This window comes from Mus caroli, chromosome 10, assembly GCF_900094665.2.
Source record: "Mus caroli chromosome 10, CAROLI_EIJ_v1.1, whole genome shotgun sequence".
Lineage (NCBI taxonomy): Eukaryota > Metazoa > Chordata > Mammalia > Rodentia > Muridae > Mus > Mus caroli.
This window is the reverse complement of record NC_034579.1, coordinates 26,612,290-26,621,451: the sequence shown is the minus strand read 5'-3', so window position 1 is coordinate 26,621,451 and position 9,162 is coordinate 26,612,290. Positions and strand designations below refer to the sequence as shown.

The 9,162-nt window shown below is 38.9% G+C and overlaps 1 non-coding gene across 1 annotated transcript; it reads right to left on the bottom strand.

Annotated features, from left to right (window-relative positions):
- Nucleotides 1-8,528: 8,528 nt before the first annotated feature.
- Nucleotides 8,529-8,600, bottom strand: Trnae-cuc. Its single transcript has one exon. It is a non-coding gene; the product is annotated as a tRNA-Glu (tRNA).
- Nucleotides 8,601-9,162: the final 562 nt, after the last annotated feature.

Here is a 9,162-nt window from a genome sequence, read left to right as displayed (position 1 = left end):
GGCCTCAAACTTAGAAATCTGCCTGCCTCTGCCTCCCAAGTGCTGAGATTATAAAGGCGTGCATGACCACCACCCTGTATTTTACTCTTATTATGACAATTTTGTCAAGCAACAAGCCACTAATGAGAATGAAGCTAGTCAATTTCCATCTCACAAACCACCATTACTATATTTTTGTTAATTTTACATGTTTCTGCTGGCAGAATGATGGGCATAGAGCAGTATAAATGTCTAAGTGTGGTAATGAATCAAAACTCAAACTCAGTTTATTGATTATCAGATGAGGATATGGCCACATTCATAGGCAAGTATTATCTATAGCATACCTTTTGCTGCTGCCATAGAAAGAAAGGCTTGAAGTCGACGGTGCCTATCAAACCAGGGCTATGACATCACTAGTACTGCTGCTGAATCACGTGTACATAAGTCCTATGTAGGGCACCAAGGAACAGACTTGAAACACCAAGTGTTTCCTGAGGGCAACTCCTGTGAGAACAAATCTAGGCACCAAAACCAAGAAGTATGTGGTTCGCATAGATCAGATCTCACCTCACAGCTTCACCATCGATGTGAATCTCAGACTCAAATCCAAGAAGGAAAGTCATAGACATGGCTCGATATAAAGTATGTAACCACTTCCCAGAACAGCAAAAACCTGTAGAAGTCCTTTGTCCAGGTCCATAGAACGTAAGATAAAAGGAAAAACAAAGTTCACAAATTGTCTTCAACATAAGATGAAGTGAGACAGTGGTTAAAACTCAATATCTACTTGTTCTTTTAAAACAGTTCTGGAGGGAAAGTCCTTGGTGTGTCCTCTACTGCCACAGGAAGGACACCAAAAGAAGTTGGCTGAGTGCTCAGGGAAAGCATACCTTCACAGCCACATCTCGGAAAACATGTTTAATTACTTTAGTCAAGTCTATTAATCACTTTTAATGTGTGAGAATGTAGTCAAATTCTTGGTTCTTATTCAACAGACCATGTGAATTCCATATTTATAATTCTAGTGGTTATTCCTGTTTCCTTCAATGCTTAAGTCTTTTTTTTATTTTATGTTTCAACTCTTAGAAGCTGGGGAGATGGGAGATAACTCAGTCAGTGAATTTGTTTGCCATGCAAGCCTGAGGATCTGAGTTCTGAGTTCGTATCTTTAGCACACACATCAGGAAGGAAAAACAAACTAAAACAGGTAGAACTGCAGAGATGGATCAGCTGGTAAACACATTGGTTGGTCTTCCAGAGGCTCTGGGTTCAATTCCCAGCACCCACATAATGGCTTATAAGTGACTGTAATTGCAGTCTGAGAGGGTCTGATGGCATCTTCTGATATTCACAGCCACTAGACATCCAGGGCACATAGACATACGTGTAAGCAAAACAGCCATAAACATAAGATGAAGAGAAAAATACCTAGATGTGCTGTGCATTTCTACAAGCCCAGCACTGGGGACTTGGAGCCAGAGGATCCTAGTAGTCCACTGGCAGCCAGGCTAGGCATCAGTGAATTCCAAGTTCAGTGAGACCCTGTCTCAAAAAATAAGGTGAGAAGGACTGAACTAAAGGATTTGGAACAGATTTTTGAGTCTGTGTCGGCTTTCTTAAAATCTATCTCACAAGGAATTTCTGAAGACTAAGTAATAGCATTAAGACCATATGCATAGTGGACTATCAATAACACTAGTGCAGCTTCTGCCCATGTAATGTGAAGACCCAGAAGGAGTTCATATGCAAAACCTCTTCTTCCTGCTCACACATTTGCATCCAATGCATTCCATTCTGTTTACATTAAATTACTAACATGCACATATTGCTTTCTAGGACTAAATTCATAGATTCACACTTAGAAGAACATAAACCAGGCTGATGCTTCAGCTTACACATGAGAACAACTGAGACCCCAAGTAAGCTAAACATTTGTGCAGTTGCACCCACTGGCCCAGCTTCTAAGATGTGGTTCTTTTGGAGACAATGTGACCATAAAGTAAAGATTTTCATTCCTATCTTTTATATTTTGGTGGAGTTTGTTTTGCTGTAGATGAGGTAACTAGTTCCATGTGTTTGTTAAGATAGCATATCTTGTGTGTCCTGTCTTCAAGAACAATGGTTCTTGAAACAATGGATTTTTGGTCTGATTGAAAATAAACACTCTGGGGAAGTCCTGGATCTTTAAAAGAAAATCTTAACTCTGGTTAATATTACTGAGTTTGAGATTACATTACTATTTTTAGATAATGTTCAGTACCACCAAGTTCATAATACCCAGGTCAAAGGGGTTGTGCTCTTCCATGCAGTCCTTGAGGCAGAATTGCTGGCTTATTCCTTTTACCATGTGTCAGTATGGCTTCTACAGAAACAGCCTCCTCTTGGCCTCTTGTTCTGAAGACGAAATCTTTAAGGTCAGTTTGCAAAGCTGTGAAAGATCTGTCATGAGGTGGTCTTCACTGCTGTCAGTTGCCTCTCTCATTTGCCACCCAGCCTTCCTGGTTTTCTTCTTGCCTTGCTGCGAGGCCTTGCCTGTGTCCCTTTCAATTAGAATGTTTTTGTTTTTGTTTTTAATCTCCCCTTTAGGTAACTCACCTTCATGTTTCTGATCAAATGCATCATTCTGTTGGTATCACTACCCCAGGAAGAGCCTCCTTGTGGCCTCGGATGGCTGCATTCTTCCTTTTCACAGAACTTGGCAATTGAAAGTGGTCTGACTCTGTAGTTATGCTATTCCTATACTGAAGACAAATGATATGAGATGTTTGTGCCCCATTGCGCCTCTAGGGCCTCTTTGTTCTTTGTCTAGTACAGAAGAGCAGCTCAGCATATATTGTGTAGATTGGATAGCTGGATAAATCCCCAAATGCATAACGGAATGAAGAATGAAGGAATGAGAATCATACACTAAACTAATAGAACTAATTTGCATTTAATTTCTTTAAAGACTTCCACTGAACTTTAATCTGATACAACAATAAGTACATATACAAATAAAATCAAGCACAACTGATGAGAAGAAAAATCTAGACAGACAGACAGACAGAGGGGGAAGAAGGGAGGGAAGGAAGGAAGAAGGAAAGATGAATATCTTCTATTTCCCTTAGATTTTAGCTATAGTCCACCTTAACTGGGGCTACATGGAGAATGAATTTGAATCACATGAGGCTAGGATGCCCTCTTGTGGCATATTTTCATAGTTCTCATTTTTCAACCTGCCTGTAACTGTCCCCCTTAAAAGCATTCTCTGTGCTAAATGTTGCATGAGAATATCTGAAGAGTTAGCTAGAACATGATCATTTCTTTATTTTTCATCTTCCTCAAATATTAATCCAATGCCAAAGAATAACACACATTAGCTTCAGATGATCAAATGACTGTGAACCTGCAATGCCTTCTCTGTTCTTCCCAAACTGGTTTCCATCTTCCTTATTTCTGTAAATGTCTTGTTTTATCAATAGTGTCACATCAACTGATATACCAATAAATGTCATTTATTATTTAAAGACCTAACCTAAAATGTGACCATATTCGATTTGACTTTTTTTTTGGTTAATTTTTCCCCCCTGTGGCAGACCTGGTTTAAGGGAAGGAAAGGGAATGGAAACCTGGAGAAGGGAAGAAGCAGACAGAACATGAGGGCCAAGACAGGAGTAATGAAGAAGGAGAGAGAGAGAGAGAGAGAGAGAGAGAGAGAGAGAGAGAGAGAGAGAGAGGCTGACTGGGAGCATGTAGAAACAAGAGACAGAGAGACAGAGAAAGAGACAGAGAGACAGAGACAGAGAGAGACAGAGAGGGGCAGAGGCGGGCAGGGGAAGAAGGGAGAAGAGAGGAGAGAGGAGAGGGGGTTGGATAATCCAGCAGTCCTCTTGTAAGCTGCCCTACTTGGCTGGAGCCTGCCAGGCAATGGTAGCAGATGATGATAATGTAAGCTATTGCTAGCTTGCTGATGGGAAGTGCCTTCCAGAATTGTCCTGTAAGCCAAAAGTAGCTATTTAAGTCAATAAAACATTAACAGATATAAAAATGATGTTTTAGGTGAGCAAACATGCTAAAAAATTGAAAAGCACTTCCATTTTTATGTGAAAAGTTTTCTACATTTTTTGTGATATTTAGCAACCCCCCGCAACCCCCCCCCCCAAGTTTTAAATGCATAATTTGAAGAAAGAACATGCCAAGCCATGCCTTTCCTCTGTGCTTCAGGGGAGGGCCCTGTGTGTAACAGTGCCTCCGATTGGACTTCTGTAGGTCCACCGCACAACTGAGAGGAGGAGCACCTGTTTGTTAAAGAGTACAGAACTTAGGCTGGGCAAAGCCAGGTTAGACTCCTGGTTCCCAGCCATACTTACGCCACTTTAAATCATTACACAGCACCATAAATCTCTTTCCCTAGGTCATAAAGCAAGGACCATTTGGTTTTTGTTTGTTTGTTTTTGTTTTTGAGACAGGGTTTCTCTGTATAGCCCTGGCTGTCCTGTCACTTACTCAGAAATCTGCCTGCCTCTGCCTCCCGAGTGCTGGGATTAAAGGCATGCGCCACCAAGGACCATTAAAAAAAAAAAAAAAAAAAAAAAAGCTTTGATTATTGTAGATAAAGCACTTATATTCATGTTCAGAATCTCTGTAGATGTCAGACATTCTTCAAAATGACACAGTTTTATCTTTTATCTCTTTCATCCATCTATCCATCCATTCATTCATTCATCCCTATTTTTCATTTAAGCACTCTGTACATGACTACTATCAGCTAACTTCTTGGTTTAATTATTTATTCCATTTCGTCAACACCATCCACATATTAAATATTGTTCTAAATGCTAATGAAAGTCCTTTCCTGTAACCTTATAATTTCAAGATGACTCAACCCAGCAGATCCTTGGATGGATGACAAATCTGCATTTAAAATAAAGCAGACAAGCACAGAAGAATGTCTTCAGTATACACAAATTCCTTGTGCAGATTAGACACATCCTGTTCCTTTACCTGTGCAGAGCCTCGTCACATTTGGAGTATTTGTGCAAACAATCTGCAGGATTTCTCCACTCTTCCCAAACTCAAAGTTGAACACAGTATTTCTTCTCTCCAAAGCAGTACTGTCGAGCTTGAGGGTAGGTAGTGTAACAGAGAGCTGTGTCGAAATGAAAATATCACTTAGGGAAAATGCAATTCGTTCACTAAAAATGTTAAATAAATCTTTTTTTAAGAAAAATAAAGACAATAAAGATGACGCTAACCAAAACAAACCAAGCCCTCCTTTAAAAATTACCTGAACAAGTAGCTATGCGGTATGTCAATCATGGCTGCCCCGCCTCTGGTCTCTGCTCTTTCTTGACTCTTTTCAGACAGTCCACTTTGTCCTGCAGCTGAAGCCAAACTGCAAGCCTGACTCTTCTGGGTGCTTTTTACCTCTCAGCAAATGTTTTCTCTTTTCAGGCTTTAGGTCTCACTTCAGCTCCAATTACCTCTGAGTGTGTCATCATCTATGCAGCAGACATGGTCACTTGGGTGATCATGGCCCGCCCATCCAGTTTGGGCCCATCACACGTGGCCCAAATGTGAATACAATAAGGCTCCCTTCTCTGGCCTTAATCATTTTCTCCTCTGACTCTCATTCAATTGTAATAGAGACAGTCTTGTTTATTTTTATGTACCTGGGCCATACTGACTGTCTAAGGTATCTTATGCCACCATACCAATGATGAGCTAAGGTATCTCTGTTTTACTAATGGATGGATGGATAGATGAATGAATGAACAGACTAGTGTACACACCGAAGTCTTTGTGGAGACCAGAAGCATCTTCACAGTAGAGAAGGGGATATAGAAGCTCTGAAGAGTTAAGTCACTTTCCTCATACAGCACAGTAAGGATGATTTCAATCCTCTGGCATCTCAACAAGCATATTTTCTCTACAATTTTCAAAGCTCTGTTGGTTTTCCATAGTTTTTCATCCTCTACATTTAGTTGATGGACAAGTTCTTATTTCTTCCTCATATTAGATCTTAGCTCTTAGAGTCAGCTTCACAAGTCTTCAGCCATGACCTAAGAATTATACTACCAGCTTCCTTGACTTTGAGGCTTTAAGAGTTGGACTGAGCTCATCCACTGTTGTCCCAGGCTCTTCAGCTTCTAAATGCCCCAGTGTGGTACTTTTCAGCCTTTATAATCACAGAGTCAGTCCCCACAGTGACTCTCTTTTCTTCTATGGGTCTACTTACCCAGCTACCTATCTGAGATGATGAATTTAAGTTGTCAATATAATTGGGGTAAGAAATGCCTAAGTTAGAAAAACAGAGATTTGATCATGGGGGCTTTGAGCTAATCAGTGGAGTAATCCCTTCGTGGATTTCTAACATGATAGAATTAACATGACATGGGGACATCAGTATATGGGGATGTGTTCTATACTGTTAAGAGTCAGGCTTGCAGGATAGAATTAACATGACATGGGGACATCAGTATATGGAAGAGTGCTGCTTCACTGTTTCCAGGTTGCCATGGTGTGAACTACTGCTCCATCATACCATCCTAGCCACGACTGGCTGACACCTCTGAAAACATGAGCCAAAATTAAAAAAAAAAAATCCCTTTTAAGTTCTCTTGGATATTTTTGTTACTGTAACAAGAAAGCTCACTAACACAGAGTCATTTATGTCTGTCTATCATGTCTATCTATAATCTGTTATCTATCCATCTATCATCTATCTCTATCATCTATTATCAACCAGCTATTTGTCTATCACCTATCTATATTTATCTATCTATAATCTATATTAATTGTCTATTATCTATTACTTATCTGTCTCTCTGTCTATCATCTATCTATCTATCCTCTGTCTAGCATCTTCTAGGGGTCTATCTATCATCTATTATCTATCATCTGTCTATATAACTATTGTCTGTCTGTCTATCTATATTATCTACCATCTAACTGTCTATCTATCTATCTATCTATCTATCTATCTATCTATCTATCTACCTACCTATAATCTACCCTCTACCTATCATCTTCTAGGGATTCTGGCTCTCTGGAAAACCCTAAAATTATAACTATGCAGGACCCCCTTACATAAATGTACATCCTCAGGCTATCTAGATACCACCAGCCTTTCTGTTCATTTGGAAACCAGTGTTCGAGTTCTAGTTTCAGTCGGGGCCCACGAATTTGCTTTATCATGTGACCATGGGTCTTTGAACAACCTGATACATCATAATCAGTGCATGGTGCCTATCATTTTGTTAGTGATCATAATGGTGACAAATATGCTTCTGCCTTAATTTCATGGTGAAGTAAAATTCTTTGAAAACAAAAACCAAGAGCACATTTTCTCTTAACCCAGTAGCACTTATGCCAGTGAGCTTCATGTCAGCAAACACTCAACGTTTTCCTCCTTCAGACCAGTCACCACACAGCTAAAGGGAAGGCAAAACAGGTCATTTGGTCCATTTTGAGTCCTTTAATTTTTTATTTCTTATTTTTATGCCATTGTGAGAGTTTGGATTTGTGCACAAAGTGGAACACAACAAAAACAAAAATAAAAGACAAATCCTGACATTCCCCAAACTAAAACAGCAAAGGATGAAACAGAATAAAGTTTTAGGACTAAGGAAGTGCAGATGAATATAAGATCATTTGTATTCTCTTTGTGTCTACTGTTCACATAATTGCTTTCTGAGAAGTCCTAAAGCTCCAATTTGCCCCAAATTATAAAAGTTCCCATTCAAATCCTGAAGGACAAGTTGCAGGATAACATATGTAGACTGGGAACTACAACCTGAATGTAAGGAATTTACCACGTTTGTATGATTTTTCTTAAAAAAAAAAAAAAAAACCTGAAGTAAAAAACTTATTACATAATATATATACATATTCTGTTCTAAACTAAATGCTGGACATGGTGGCAAGCCTTTAATCCCAGCTCTTGGGAGGCAGAAACAGGTGGATCTCTGTGAGTTTAAGGCCAGCCTGTTCTACATAGTGAGTTCTAGGGTTTCTTAGTAAGATGCTATCTAACAAACAAACAAACAAACAAATTTAAACTAAGAAAAAACACAAGCAGATAATTCATCATTCACATTTCTCAGAAACATATTTTTTAATTTATTAAAAATAACAAGATAGGGATATATCCACTTTAAATAAATATGATTTCAATATATAAGAAATAGAAATTGACTCAAAACACAAGCATAAGTCTTCTTAAAATGATATTCTTCTTTTATCAGCCAAACACATTCAAGAGTAAATAAAAGCTTTCTAAAAATCCCTGCTTGTATACATATCCCAATTATCATCAAAGGCTGGAAATTGCAATCTTAGAAACGGATGAACAAATGTATAAACAAATATATTTCAAGTACTTTATCATTAAGGACCCATAAAACTTGTTTAATCGTCAATAATAACTAAATAGATATAGTATATGTCTACTTGAAACATAGTTATTGAAAACATTCGTAAAACTAATACAACTTTTGTTATCGACAATAAAGAAGCAACAAAAAACAAATTACAGTAAAAATTCTTGAAATTTAGAAAAACAATGCTTCCCTGACCGGGAATCGAACCCGGGCCGCGGCGGTGAGAGCGCCGAATCCTAACCACTAGACCACCAGGGAGACTTCTTGAGTCCCTTCTGTAATTTTACTTGATTCATTTAAAGTGTTGGATGTACTTGCAAACACTAGAGGGCAGATTTGTCCTGAACTGTATGTGCGTACTCAATTGCTATAAGAATGAGCACCGAAAACTGGAGCCCTTTTCCTGAGGACCTCACAGCAGCCCACAGAAGGGACCCTCGAAACCTGATCCCCTTCTGCCTGCAGTGCTGAAGAAAGTCCTGATTTTCTCCTACTATTGCGGTCCATGAAACTATTTCTATGCCTCTACTACTGTAAGCTTTTGTCCAGATCTTGCCATTGCTTGTTTTCTTGATGGTCTTAGACACTTGATTCAAATCTAGCCTGTCTCTATTTGTATCTTTGTACAAAAATATAAATCTTTTTTTCCTGTCACATGAATAGTAAATACCATCAAAAGTGGCAGAAAGGCCCCCTCAAAGCTATTAGTGTGTAAATGTAGGCACTGAAGGGCATATCACACCTGTAAACTAATACATGTACATATACTATTATAGGTACATACATATATACATATGTATATGTATCACATGACCGTGTC